We start from the raw sequence: 15,563 nt of genomic DNA, 5'->3' as shown, positions 1-15,563 counted from the left end.
ATTCAACTTTTTCAAATTTCAAAACAATAATAATATAAAAAAATAATATTCTAACAATATCTTATTTAATTTTCAAATTTTATCTAAAATCATATCATCTAATCTCACTATCCAAACTGCATCTAATATGATACCCTAGATTATAAAACTATTTTTATTGTAAAATAAATATAACGTACCATATCGAGTCACGTCAGTTTGTATGTTTATTTTTGTAGGATCTGTTTATGGTTTTAGTACTTCTCTAATTTAAAATATAATTATATAAATAATTGTAGAAAAGATTCTACGTATATTATTAATTATTTTATTTTCAAGTCGGTATGTAGAATACGTCATCCACATCATTTAAATTGTAAGATTTGATTTGTAAGATTCAAATTTTAAAATTTATCTTTTAAATTAAATTATATTACATAAATAATATGTGATGTAGAGATTTTAAAATAACAATACTCATATAATATTATTTCTCTCTATATTTTTCTCACCAACGTAATTGAGGTTTCTAAGCCGTTTCTTGTTCAACTTTGTATTTGCTTTACCCTAAAGAAAAAACCACGAGAGTTCTAGAGACTCTCGTCTAGACTAGAGTATCGTGGACAATCATGGTACTTGGCAAAGTTCTCCACGTACCTTTTTGGCATCAACCTGACATAAGATCCTCTTCTGTTTTCAAATATTCTCGTTTCTTTGTTATGTTTTGATAGCCATGTTTGACAAAAAACCCAAGATCCTACGGTATCTAATTTTAAGATTTTATCTTTTATGTGCACTCAATATGATGTCTTTATCTTAAAAATGATTATTATTCTTTATCCCTAATCTCTTCTTCATTTAAATAGTTTAGATTAATTAACTGTTACAATAATATAATAAAATGTTAGGGGCTCAAATCGAAAGGAAATTGTGGAAGGAAATGGTCTGAGCAGTCGGTGGAGAGAAGGGTTCAGTTAAGCAAAACATTAAGAAAGAAGGAACTAAAGTGTTGAGTTCATGTGTTACAAGTAAGTAGATGGGTTGAAGCTAGATACGATGTCGTTGTGACCAAGGAGCAATGGTGTCGTTTCATAAGGAGTGGAGTGTTGCGTTAAAGGGATTAATTAAGTGCTGAGTTTTGAAAGGGAGGGCGATGCGTCATCGTCTTGCTTAGAAGAGTTGTTGCTATCTTATTTGATCTGTTATGTACACACTTACTTGTCCGGAGCAAAAGAGAATAAAAACAGTTATAATTTGTCTTGTATCCTCTAACATCCATGATTATAAGGATGGAAGGAGGGCTGCTAATTTTTCTTATCTGAAAGCATTGTATGAACGTACTATTGGGAGGTTAGGGACTCTTGAAGATCACGTAGCAATTCAAGCAATTAGTCTATTCCATTTCCAGCATCTGTTCTTACATCATATTATCACCATTACAGCATTCCATTACATTTCCATCAATTACATATATATGGGTTCATAACATAAAATAAAGGTGTTAATGACATGCTTCACTTCCCGTTGACCTTCTTGTCCGACCTGTATCAAGCAAACTTGGTGGCTCGGAGTGTCAGAAAACATCTTTGATGCCTAAATTAGTTTTGTCTTTTGAGAGAGAATTTGTGATAACATATGTGTCTGAATTGTACTTGTGTCTAGGCTTTTATACCCCTTTTTTCAGTTGGGTCTTTGTTCTTCTGTGCCTAGGTGTTTGCCCCTTACTCTAGGCGGCATGTCATTGCATTAAATGCAGCAACACCTTTCAGGGACAAGATCTCTCGCCGAGATCCCCTTCCTGTGACCCAATTTTGTCAAGTGGGCATGGTGGAAATTTTTAACACTCATGTTTTGTCTTTATCCTTATAATTTCTTCAGCAATACATATCCCCACGTCTTGGGACAGGGTACGACGGTTCCGTATCCATGTCCTTTCACGTTACAAGGATCGCAAGATTAGCCAACAATGTTTCTATTCCTTGTCCACCTGTCAGCTTCTCGTTGGAGTCACTTGACCATTGCCTGTCTTCTATTTAAACCCCCTGTTATTCAAACTTTTTTCACCCCATGCTAGCTCTCGCTCTCCTGCCTGTGTGTGCTTTTCCCTGAAACCCTAATCTCCTGCTCATTTACCCAGCTTTCTCATCTCACCTTCGATAGCTCCTAGAAATGCTTCTCAATTTTCTTCATGGGGCTCACATTCTCCTTGCCCACGTGGGTCTTTGAAGGGGCCCAAGCCTTTTTCATGATGTGACCCTACTTATTATGAGGGATAAGATTGGTCCGCCACCACTAGTTAGGTGAACCTCAAAGCGTTGAGGGATGCGTATGGGATCTAACTCAGTCATCTTGGAGACCCCTGAGCCCCGCCGTGGAGCTGTTGACTCAGAGGGATTCGTCGAGAGGGTCGCTCTACACACTAGTACTTTCTCACATGGGCTGAGACTCCTTTTTTGTCACTCCGTTCGCGACATTCTGAACTTCCCAGAAATCACCCCAATCCAGCTGCATCCCAATGCATGGAGAATCCTTATGTCATGATGTATGGTATGGCACATGATCCTAGAACCTACTAGCGAGGAGTATCCCGACTTGAATACTCGGGAGTTCATCTTCACTCACGAGATTCAATTCTTGGAGGGGAATATTTGCAGCTTTCACTCTTAATCTAAGTATTGGGTTGCTCGATTTGAAGGCTGCTACTCCAATGCCAAAAACTGCCAATGCAAATTTCCTTTAGTATTTGGCGAAGGATGGGAATTCCATGGTAACGAAGTTGTTAACTAGGAATTTCCTGTCCGAGTGGCATGGCGGATTGTCCTTGATGACAAAGTAATCTCCTTGACCCTCTCCGAGAGAGAGCAAGTTCGTTTACAAATGGTTTACTCCTGGATCGAGCAGCACTAGGAGGAGGTTTGGACCGATGCCCTTTTGACTAGGGTGGATATTGACCGATTCTTGGTGATGCTAGATTGATCTCACGCAGTTGGTTGCCACTTTCTGAGGGACCCTATTGCTTCGCAGGGCAAGAAAAGACCCTTCGATGCTCCAGAGAGTTGGGGATAGACCTCGTTGGTAAGGCAAGGAGGTTTGGAGGTTGGAGAAAGTCTGTGGTCGCACAGGACCAAAATAGGGGACTTCTCGCCCGTCCGTTGAGTGGCCACAACAAACCCAGCCACCGTCGAGTGTCCGAGCTCCTAAAGGAGGATTTCTCTAACTCTGATAGTTTTGATGGCATCATGGAGCAAGCTGTCGATGACTTGCCGATGGCATTGGATTTTGAGCTCCCTATGCCAGAAGTTCAGCATGCGCCCCTTCTCCTACCCCGCCTAACGACCCAGGGCTAGCTGGGGCTCTTGACCAAGATGACATAGACATAGAGATGGCATTCTTTCAAGCCCTTCTTGATTCACTTCCCTGTGTGTCCTGTGGCCCGATACCTAAAAGAGCGTTTAGAGGAGGCAAGTGGTGTCTCTGTGGCATCAAGCAACATCAGCTCTCGAGGCGCCTTCACATCAAGTACAAGGGGCTCCTCGGGACAGTGCTGAGGGCTACGCAGGTACTCTAAGTTCCATTCCTTCCACAACCTCTGGTGGCAAGATGCCCATTCGGCCAGCTGGTCCCAAGGGTCTTTCTTGCGAGGACCCTTGGACTTGAGCGAAGATAGGGTTTCGATACCCTTTTCCCTCTTTAGTGTATCCATTGGGCAATGAGTCTCCTCGCCTACTGCTTTTGAGGAAGTATCTTCCCAGGCCCCTTCACAAGGATGGGAGGAGCAGTTGACAGAGCCAGGTCCTATTGACCCTGCGAGTGTTGGACCCTTGTCACGGCCAAGCGAAGATGAGACCATTGATTTAGAGCGTGATGGACCTTCGTCACCATCGATCATTTCCCCCTAGGCCAATTTGGGGGTCGAGGTCGACTCCTGGAGTTGAGGATCCCACTTTCTCGAGGCACTCTGGCCCTTCTAGATCACGACGATCCCGACCTGGTGTTAGCGGAGCTAGGGCCGAATCCATTTGTGGGATGGCCAAGAAGCTTATAGACTTTCTCTCTCCAGTAAAATTTCTTAGTGTCTCTCATTGGTCTTTTCTTTTTTCTGTTATCTATCGATTGAGTGATTTTGTTTGATAGGGGTTGATCAACTGGCCACTTGGATCATGGATAGTCGGGCCGAGCTAGACGAGGAAGTTCGTACGTTGCAGATTTATGCCAACCAGGCTTACTGCTAGATCGTTAAGCTAATGGTCAAGAGAGACTAGGCCGAGCAGGCTTCTTCTCAGGTTGATGATTAAAACCATTTTCTAGCAGAAGACATCGCCAACCTTCGCGAAGAATTGTTTGACCTTCAAAAGGACTTGGCCCGGCCGAGGGAGGAGGCATCTCGTAATCATTTCAAGGCTAGAGCCTTGGAGGAGGGGTGGAATTTAGAGTGGGCTTGAGTGTCCCTCTTGGAAAAAGAGCTAGAAGAGGCCCAACATCGTTGTCTTTAATACGTCACCTCGTTGGAGGAGTATGAGGACTCCAAACTAGACTTGGGCTTGGAACTCAACTATGTCAAGGTCAAGAAAGAGAAGCTCGAGGAGCGGCACACAGTGCTCAGGAGAGACAAAACAGTAGTGGAAAACAAGTATGCTGAGCTTAACGACTCTTGGTTGCATGCTAAGGCGAAGATGAAGTCCCGTAAGAAGCGGGTGAAGGAATTGGAGTCTGAGCTTGCCTCTTCCAACTAAGAGCTTGTTAGACTCCCTCCACATATGATGGCGGCCAAGACAATCTGTAATCGAGCCTGGGGTTATTGGTACGCTCTAGGCCTAGAGAAGATGAGGGAGTAACTTTTGGTGAACCCCCAGACTAACCTGAGGACCTCGACTCCTTGGGCAGAGATCTGATTCTGGACACCTTCCCCAGCCCTACATTGAATGAACAACTTATTGTAATATATATTTTTCTGGCGCTCATTGTTTTGAGCGATCTTTGTCCTTGCTTTTTTATGTTTATTCCTTGACTTTTATTGGTGTGTATGGATACGTACATTTCTTGCTTCTTTCTTTTCTTGTTTACTTGTCGCGTGAGCCCTTTATCTTGTATGTCAAGGTTGAGCAGAACATATTGATTGTCTGGGAGCCATGACCTTTGTCTTGAGCAAAAGGGTCATTTGCCTTTGTTTACAAGTGGGGGATTGACTCGACCGCCCTGGGTGTCAATGAGATGTGGGACACTTGGAAGAGGTGTTCCCTCCTTTGTTCATCGGTGCGAATGCAGAGCTTCAACTTAGCTAACCAGATGGGAGATGGACTCGACCGCACTAAGCGGCGAGGAAAGATGAGATAGTTAAGAGAGGTGTTCCCTCCTTTGTTTTGTTTGTGCGAGTGCGAAGTTTCATTTTAGACAACCAGGCAGGAGATGGACTCGACCGCGTTGGGTGGTGAGGAGAGATAGGACACTTAGGAGAGGTGTTCTCTCATTTATTCCCCCGTGTAAGTGCGGAGCTTCGGCTTAGCTAACCAGATAGGATATGGACTCGACCACGCTAGGCGGCGAGGAGAGATGAGACAGTTAAGAGAGGTGTTCCCTCCTTTGTTTTTTTTGTGTAAGTGTGAAGTTTCTGTTTAGACAACCAGGCGGAAGATGGACTCAACCGCATTGGGTGGCGAGGAAAGATGGGACACTTAAGAGAGGTGTTCTCTCATTTATTCCCCCGTGTGCGTGCGAAGCTTCGGCTTAGATAACCAGGCAGGAGATGGACTCGATCGCATTGTGTGACAACCTAGACTTAGCCAAGTCCTTGCCTGTCATTGTCATTAGGGGTGCTACCTACCCCTTACGGGGCGGGGGCCCACCCCCTGCCCCCACATGGGCGAGGGATTGATAATTTTCCCCGTACCCCGCCCCTGCCCATGCGGGGGCGGGGTACCCAGTCCGTTCGAAGGGGGGCGGGGGTAAACCCCCATCCATCCGCCCCCTACTAGGCCTTCGGCCCAGTTCATTTTTCTGGACCCTAAATTGCTCAAAATCTATTTTTGGGCCCATAATTTAACTAAAAAAATTAAATATATTTAAAAATTGAAAAATATATAGTATATACATATATATAGATAGAATTATTAACTATATACTAAATTTCAACTATTAACTATATACTAAATTTCAACTATTAACTACTAAGCTATTACAAATTACAATTTACAATTATACAAATTAAGACTCGAAAATCAAGATCATAAATGTTAATAAGTTATAAAATCTTAAAGGCTGAAATATTAATAAGTTAAAAATAAAACAAATTAGAATTATAAAGTTATAAAATGAAACAAAAATTTAAAAATTAAAATACAAAATATTAAAAGTACTAACCAAGATGAGATTGAGATTTGGCATTTGGAATTTGAGATGAAGATAAGGCAGATGAACATAGATCGGTCATTAGGATTGGGTATATGTATAATTGTATATTGAGAATATAAAAGCTAAAATAAAAACAAGCAAAACAATTAGATACTAAAATATAATATAAAATTATAAATACAAAAAATAAATAAAGGAAAAATTGTGCAAACCATGGCAATGTTGGGTCCAATAAAATGTCATACTGCATCGAAGGTAGCCGTAGACGTCGTCTCATGTATCACTATAACAATAAAATTTGAAATTAAATTAATGAATACCAATTAAATGAAAAAAAATAAATTAATAAGAAATTAGAAAATGAAATTAAAATAAATATTAGATCCAGGCTGATTACCACCCTCCTCCTCGACGTTGACCTCCTCATACTCAAGAACATCTGGAACATGAATTGGAGTTCCCTTGATCCAATTCTGCGTGCAAATCAAAACCTCCACAGTGGTAGGAGCTAATGAACTCTGAAATGAATCCAATACACGCCCTTCGGTGCTAAAGGCCGACTCCAAGACTACGGTGCTAACAGGGATGGCCAAAAGACTGCAGGCTATCTCTCCAAGGATGTGATACTTCACGGCATTCACTTTCCACCAACTTAATATATCGAAATCTCGTGAAAATGATATTACCTCCGCTGCTAAGTATCTATCTATCTCTGACTGAGCATTTACATAACTCCGCATTAAGGGGGTCTGCCCAAACCTTTCACCCTAATCCAATCTACATCTTTTCCCACTATTGACTTCTTGAACCGGTGTGGGGGTAAGTGTAGGTGCTGCAATATTACCACCCTATTGGACGGTAAACTCATCAAATAATCTACAAAGGGTTTTCCGAAACCTTGCTGCAATAAGATTCGCCCATGTTTGCCCATACGCAAGGCCCAATCCAAATATCATGCCATCCACCTTAAACATCGGGTCAAGGACGACAGCTACATATAACAAAATATTAGTCCTAGTAAAATCTCCCCAATACTTGTCGTACTTTGACCTCATAACCAATGCCATCTCCCGCAGCCTATAGTGACCACCCACGACCATGTCAACTAATTCTTCTTTTATCTTATATATTTGCTGACATAATTGATGAGATGTAGGGTACAAAGTTCCAGATATTGTCGTGATGACCTCATAAAAAAGCCTTAAAAACTCTACAAAAATAGATACAATCTCTCAATCATCATCTACGGATTTCCCCAATCCCCTGTGATTATCAAAATATTTAACATATTGGATGTCTTCATCACCCAATAGTGCAAATGCCAGCCTATATTCTTGGGCCGCCACCAACATCAAATATGTTGAGTTCCATCGTGTAGGCATATAAGTACAAAAGCCCTTTTTGGATGTTAGGCCCGCAGACCTTGAAGCAATCTTGAATTTCTCCAATCTCGAAGGAGAATATCTCACCAATATCACAGCAGTCCTGACTCGAGCAATTGAGTCATGAAGATCCCTCAAACCATTAGTAACAATAAGATTCAAAATATGTGCCGCACATCTCACATGCAGACACTCACCACCCAAGATTATCTTATTTGCTTCTTTAAGATAGGTCTTCAAGTGTCCCAATAAGATATCATTAGATGAGGCATTATCAACTGTGACTGTAAGAATTCAAGTCAACCCCCACTCATTTATTGCGGCCTTTAAGGCCTTCCCAATCGTCTCACCCTTATGATCGGTCATTTGACAAAATTTTATAATTTTCTTATGCAATGTCCAATTACAATCAACAAAATGCACAGTTAAAGATATATAATTAAAATTTTGGACTGATGTCCAAGTATCAGTGGTAAGGCAAACAAATTGACCGGCCAATTCACCCCTCAACTTCTCTTTTTCAGACCAAAAATATTTTTTACATCCTTTGCCACCGTGTGGCGAGAAGGAATATTAAACCTTGGTTTCAAGTAGCGAGCAAACGCTTGGAACCCTTTCCCATCAACAACTTGAAAATGTAGCTTGTCCATGATGACCATACGAGCTAAGTGTCTTCTACACTCATCGGGATCATACTTAGTATACTCCCTCAAAGTTACACCCCCACTAGTCCCATCTGCCATTTTTTGAAGTCCAATTTCTAGCCTAGATTGCCTTTTCTCTTGTAATGATCGTAATATTAGACTTTTTTTTACATTGGTCTTCGAAGTGCACCTTTAATTGTGAGGTGCCATGTTTCCTATTGTGGCATTCATAGTAAAATGAGCTCAAATTATAGAAGCAGGTTTCTTGTTGGGTTTGGGGGCAGGGCAAGGTGCCGTAGAGGTAGGTGTTGGGCTAGGGGTAGGGGTAGGAGTAGAAGTAGGAGTAGAGGTAGGGGTATCCTGGGCATGGAAATGAGAGCTTGCACTAGAATCTGCTGACATATCCATGAACTCAACAAAACAAGAAATCAAAAATTAAAGCAAACATAGCAACATGCCAAACAATTACATCCAAGCATTAACATATATATTGGAAGTTGGAAAATGAAACATCAATGATCAAACATCAAACATAAAAAAAGAAAAAGAAAAAAGAAATACCCAATTAAAATGGGTTATACAAGTTGTAAATAAAATGAAATACCCAATTAAAAATTAAAACGGGTTATAAAAGTTGTAAAAAAAAATTGAAATACCCAATTAATTAGGGTATTTTAGGGTTTTGATTATTTAGGGGTTTCAAGGAAATATAATTTAGGGGTTTCAATCCTTGAAACCCCTAAATTATTTTAGGGTGAATCAAAACCCTAAAATAATTTAGGGGTTCCAAGGATTGAAACCCCTAAATTAATTTAGGGTTTCGGATTGGAACCCTAAATTTATTTCGAAAAACTTAAAAAAAATAAGCCAATCACGATAGATTCACACATGAACACAGAGTCAACACACTGTACAATCAAGTGAACCACATGCACAATCAAGTCTCCACAGCACACAATTTACAAAATCTCGTCCTTCATCTCCGATTAAACCCCATCCTTTCTCCAATCTCCATTCCATAAAATAAATATCACAACAAATTGTAGAAGATGATGGGTTTCTTACTTTCGGCGACGAAGATGAAGACAGAAGGATGTGGTGACGGAGCGAGCTGCGAGACACAGAGAGCACGACGAGTGAGAGACGGAGCGAGTCTGTGAGATGCCGAGACACGGAGAGAGGTGAGTGGGAGGGAGGGTGATTGCCGGGGGGGGGGGGATTCTAAACAAAAAGGAAACGACGTCGTTTCACCATTGACGACGTCATTTCATGCTTAGGTTATTATATTAATATATATATACTTTTATATATTTATATATATATAATAACGGGGCAGGGCGGGGGTTGCCCTTATCCTGCCCCCGCCATGGGGGTCAAATGCAGGCAGGGTCACCCGCCCCTCGCATTTGACGGATGGGAGGCTCCGCCCCGTTTACCGGGGGCAGAGCGGAAGGGGGGAAGGCGGCTAGGGTGGGGCCTTGCTGCCCACCCCTAATTGTCATTAAGATTGGTCACAGCAAACTGAAATTTTGGGCCTAAAAAGATATGAGGAGAGCACTTAATGAGAAATGTGGGCTTTAACTTGTTGCACACCTAGGGTGCCCAAGCCCACCAGTAGGCCCAAGGGCCTATGTGGCATTCGGCCACTAGAAGGTTAGGGTTAGGAAAAAAAAAAAAACCCTAGTTTGAGTTTGGTAAGAGGGGAGGTGCCTATGGGATGGACAAGTGTTTTATATTTCCTAAGTCCTCATTATTAGGAATCTAGGGAAGGAGCACATACTTTGCCACTTAGCAAGCATGTTAATGGCTTCTAGAAGAAGCCAAGTTGATGAAGAAGAAGTTAGGGTTTCGGCACACTTTGGGCACACGCCCGTTGCACCCACTCACACGCCACTTGACTCAAAAGCAAACCTATCTCTAGGATTGCATTGGACCTAGACGTGAAAATGGGGGGTGATAGGGGAGAGAGAAAATAGGGTTTTGGAAAAACCTTAATCCCTAACACGCCACCACCCATGTAATAATTAGTGTGAAAGTTCCTAGAATACCATGGCAATAATGAGAGGCGAATGGGGAAGGTGATAAATCTGATGCACAAGGCTCAAAGGGGCTCTAGTGTTTCGACCAACAAGATTTACACGCCACCCCACCCCACCCCACCATACCATCCTTGCCATGTGTCACGCATGCACCTAGTGAGAGAATTTCAAGAAGGAAGCAATCAAGAGGAAGAGTAATAGAGGCTTAGGAAAGGGGTGCACGCATCATTTGAGGATCCTAGAAGAATCCTAGTGGGAAATGAAGACAAAAGAGAAAGAGAGATGGTCGGCTAAGGCCAAAAGACACACATATGCCATTGTCAAATGACAAACATGCACACACCTAGTCCCAAGATCCAATGACACCCATTTAGGGTTTTAGCCAAAAGACTTAGACGCCCCTGAATGTTCATTGAACCTAGACCATATGAGGGACGCACCAAGAGCATTAAAGGTTTCGGTTTAGGGCAAGACTTGTGCCATATGTTGTTTATGCATGAGATAACTAGTGATGTTCCTGAAATTGAGGCAATCATGAGGGAAGAATGAAAGGTTTTCGGCCATGTAAGAAGCAAAGTGCCACTTGCGCCCATGCACAATATTTCTTTGGTTCCCAATGTCACAAATGATGATGAGAGAGGAGGGCTAGTGTAGGAAAATGAGGGATTATTTAAAGCATCCTTTAAGGGGGCTGTCGCCTAAAAGGGGCACCCAAGAGTCATTTTGTCATTCTTCTTCCACTTTCACTTACTCTTTTCCTTCTTGTACGACCACCATAGAAGGAGACCGATTTCCTTCACGCTCTTGCCTACCAAACATGACTTTCTCTCCAACCAAACCTTACTCATGCCCATACCATCCCCATTCATCCAACCACACGAGTAAAAAGAGGAGCCATAAGTAAAAGGAGGAGCTCGCACGATGAGAACCATTAACTTTAATCTAAGCCTTTTCATTTACACACACTCGGCCACATGAAGTTGAGGATGATGAGGGGCTTGGGTTTGAGTCTCTTGCCATGACTTTGAAGGGCGCATGATTAGGTCCATGTTTTAGCTCACACAATGGATGTTTGGAAAAACTAGGGTTTTTCCTCAAGGGGAAAACCAAACCTTCACTAGCAAATACTAGTGAAAGAGACCTTGAGAAGGATGAGAGATCATCGGCCACCATTAGGGTTTGAGTTAGGGTTTTCCTTTTGAGGGAGTTTCGGCTAAGATAAATGAGGATCACCATGCATGACACGAACCACACACGCATGCACACCACTAAGACCAAGCTCCTATGAATGTGAGTGGCACATAGTCTAGGGCAACACCTTGAGGCCGAACACATGAATAGCTACATTAAGCCACCTAGCGAACCCTAAACACACCGTACACACTCACTCTAAAATTAGGTTTCCAATATCTAATGGTTGTATTTTTCATCTTGCTTGTCGTTGTTTTCTTCAGATATTTGTAAGTTGGCCTCTAACTTACTTTTGGATAATATTCGTATGTCTTGCGTGAACTTGCATCTTGTTAAACCAACTAGATTATAAAATTGTTGGCTATCACATGCTTCGTAACCGATTTCTCTTATTTTGCCATGCTTGTATGTCATCTATGGTTGTTGTGATGTTTTAGCCATACTTAGTTGTCTTGATCAAATGTTGCTTTTACCATGCTAAACACCGATTGTCATTACCTATGGTTTTGTAACAAGTGTATCTTTTGTTCTAATATTTTCAAGTCGCAAATGTGAGATGCTCTAATGTGTTGCATGAGAATGTGAAATGTTGCTTGAGATCAAATAGTCCATGGAATTCGCATGATTTGGCCACTCCTGAAAGAAAAAGAGTTTCAAAGTACATGTCACATGCATTTTGGGTTATGCATCGTTTTTAAAAGAAAATAACATTACATGTTTTGCCACGAACCTGAATGCAAGGATGAGAGAATGTCCTAGTAGAACTCTTTTGTCCACTCTAGAGTGCGTAAATTAGAGTGGTAACCCTTAGGTTGATGAAGTACAATCAACGGACTTCGAATGGGTCATTTTTAAAGGATTCCGGAGCGAAATAACACCTAACGCTAGTGGGTGTCACATGTGTAAGGTGCGATGAAAGCGTTATAGACTGTCGTACCATAAGATGTATGCGGTGAAGGCGATAGGCGAATTGCCGCATAATAAGTACTCTAATGTAGTCATCCTCGGTCAAATGGGTCGAGAAAGTGATGCGGTAACTAGCAGAAAGCTCACGGTGCATAGGAGAGCCATGAGGTGTCCACTCATATGTTATTAGGATTAAAATGTCTATAAGTGTAAAATATGAAATGGAAAAAAGAAAATGTTATTGAAATGGAAAACATGATTTTCTATCATATGAATACACCGTCACTGATTTCTGAAGTGCATGAGCTGAGTTTTTGGGTAAAGTACATGTCCATACATTCATCCTCATGGCTTGCCTCTACATGCTCATGTTATCTGTTTGTGTGTCATTGGTTAACTTGGTGAGAATTTTCAAAACCTCACTATGGTAGTTTCCACTACCATTTTCCCACCCGGAATGGTAGAAATTGTAATAAGACTTGAAACCGAACATAAAAAATGCAAGAGGGAGGATCCTCTGACTATTAAGGAGGGCCCAAGGAGCCCTAAGTGCTTGGTGGAGCCAACCGCAGAAAAAAGATTAGAGGCGGCCGACCGATTTATTTTCGAAATGCTTAATTTATTTGAGGATCTGTAGAAAATCATCAACAAGGATAAAGTGAATTAGCTTTTTGTGAAAGCAGTGTCAAAGTTTGAAACTTTGTAGACGTGGTTAATTGAGGGTCATGGTTTAGAGCACGCTTGTATTTTGGAGATTTGAACACTTACACTTTTTTTTTTTTGGATTTTAGTTTTAAATGGTACCATGGTTTAATTGCTCTAAATATCGATTAGATATGAATTATTTATGTTGCGATTATTGTATATTGCTAGAAACATGCTAGGTGTATTGGTAGGTGTATTGCATATTAAATGTCATGCACGGGGTATGTAGTCTTGAGTTACATGTCCCGATACTACAGTCACTATCCAACCCCAAGTGGAGGTGCTGAGGGCGTCACACACTAGGTGGCGAGGAGAGATGGGACACTTAGGAGAAGTGTTCTCTCCTTTGCTCACCAGTGCAAGTGCGGAGTTTCAGCTTAGATAACTAGGTAGGATATGTACTCGACCGCATAGGTTGAACTTCGTCTAATGTAATTAATTCCAGGGGCTTGTCGGTTTCTCCTTGCTTCAGGTTTTGCTCGTCCTTGGTTTACACTTATCACTCAATGAGCTTGGGTGATGGGAGTGGAGCTTGTTGCTCAGTCACTACCTTGTGCACATCCTTTTCTTCGCCCTTCAACTCCTACACATAGCATTCTCTCGTCACCACCTGCTCGCCACACACTTCACTTACACTTGTTTCCGTTGGAAATCTCATTTTCAAGTGGTACATAGAGATTATGGCCCTTAGATTGTTTAGCATCGGCCTTCCGATTATGGCATTGTACAAGAAATAAGTCTTGACCACAAGGAAGTCGATCATCGTGGTGGCCATGTACATTCCCGATTTGATCGTCATTGGTAGGGTAATGGGATCCATGGATTACATCGTCTCTCCCGAAAATCCCTTTAACATGGCGGTGATGGGTGCAATCGATTTTGATCGATTCCCATTTTGGTGAATGCCTCCCAAAAAAGGATGTCAGCCGAGCTCCAATTATCAATCAGTATCCTCCTAGTGGTGAAGTTGGTGGCCGGCATTGTTACCACTAGGACATCATCTTGTGAGGTAGATCACCCCTTCACGGCCTCTTCCATCGAAGAAGACAACCATCGTCTTTTGGGTTCGGGCTTGTTTTGTTGGTACTTCCAAGGCTAAAAATTTACTCATATTTCACTTTTTGGACATATGCTTTTCTGCTAGGCGTAGATTCAGCTCCCCTAGTGATGGTTTGGATTTCTCCTAAAGGTACGTTGTTTTGATTTCAGCATGAGGGATTCTCCAAGCTCCTCTTCGTGATCCTCCTTAACCTTAGGCTCTTGCTCTTGTGGTCTTTCCTTCTTCACTCGTTACCTCCATCATCTACTCGCCTAGGTGGCGATGAATGCTAGGTAATCAGCCACCCAAGCTCCCCATCTGCTTGCATCTCTTCTATTCTTTGTTTCAAAAGGTGGCAATCCTCGATTTGGTGGCCTTTTGCATTGTGATAAGTGCAAAACTTGCGAGTCATTTGTTTACAATCGTTGTTGCCTCGAGGCTGCCCTTCACTCCCCGTTTATACACTCATGCTCGAATGCGTCTTCCTGGGAGGAGCCCCACCGTTGTTTTTCTTAATCGTTGACTCCTTCTCACGGGTTCTCCCACTAGTGCCTCCTTTGTCCTCGTTCTCCGACCATTCCAACTTGGATTGTCTCGAGGCAGTCAAATCCTGGAGTGTGTCTTAAGCATTACTAAATTCATCTGCCCGGTCCATGAATTCTCTTAGTGTTGTAAGGGTTCGTCTTGCCAATTCCGCCATGAACGGGCTCCTAGGTCAAACGTCGCCCAAGAGTGCTACTAGTGTAATCTTCTTCTCCTAGTCATCCATAGTCATGCAATTCTTATTGAATCGGGAGAGGTAAGTTTTAAAACTTTCATCTTCTCCCTATTTCATGTTGAGGAGATAGACTGCAGGTTGCCTCCTCCTCTTGCTAGCCATGAACTGGGTTATAAACTGCATGCCCAGCTCTTCGAAACTGTCGATGGTGCCTAGCTGCAAAGCTCTGAACCATCCTCATATTGTCCCTCTGAGTGTCAGGGGGAAAACCTTACACACAATCTCCCCAGAAAAGCCATGGAGCATTATGTAAGCCTTGAATGTCTCAAGAAGCTCGATTGGATCTTTGGATCCATCATATATCTCAATCTGCAAGATTTTGAACTTAGGCGAAAGTGGAACAACCATAACTTCAACACTGTAAGGGAAGTTCGTACTGCTGAGCAGCTGATTGACCGAGGAGGATGCTCCTATCTTTTTGGCCATCTCCTTGTACTTGCCCATGAGGCTATGTAGATCAAGGTGCATCTTTTTTTTTCTTCATCGTCAGTGGTTACCCTGCCCCCGCTTTGCAACAATGCTTCAATTTGCTCATTTTGGCTTTGTCCCACA

Source organism: Juglans regia, chromosome 1, assembly GCF_001411555.2.
Source record: "Juglans regia cultivar Chandler chromosome 1, Walnut 2.0, whole genome shotgun sequence".
Classification (NCBI taxonomy): Eukaryota; Viridiplantae; Streptophyta; class Magnoliopsida; order Fagales; family Juglandaceae; genus Juglans; species Juglans regia.
This window is presented reverse-complemented; position numbering follows the sequence as displayed.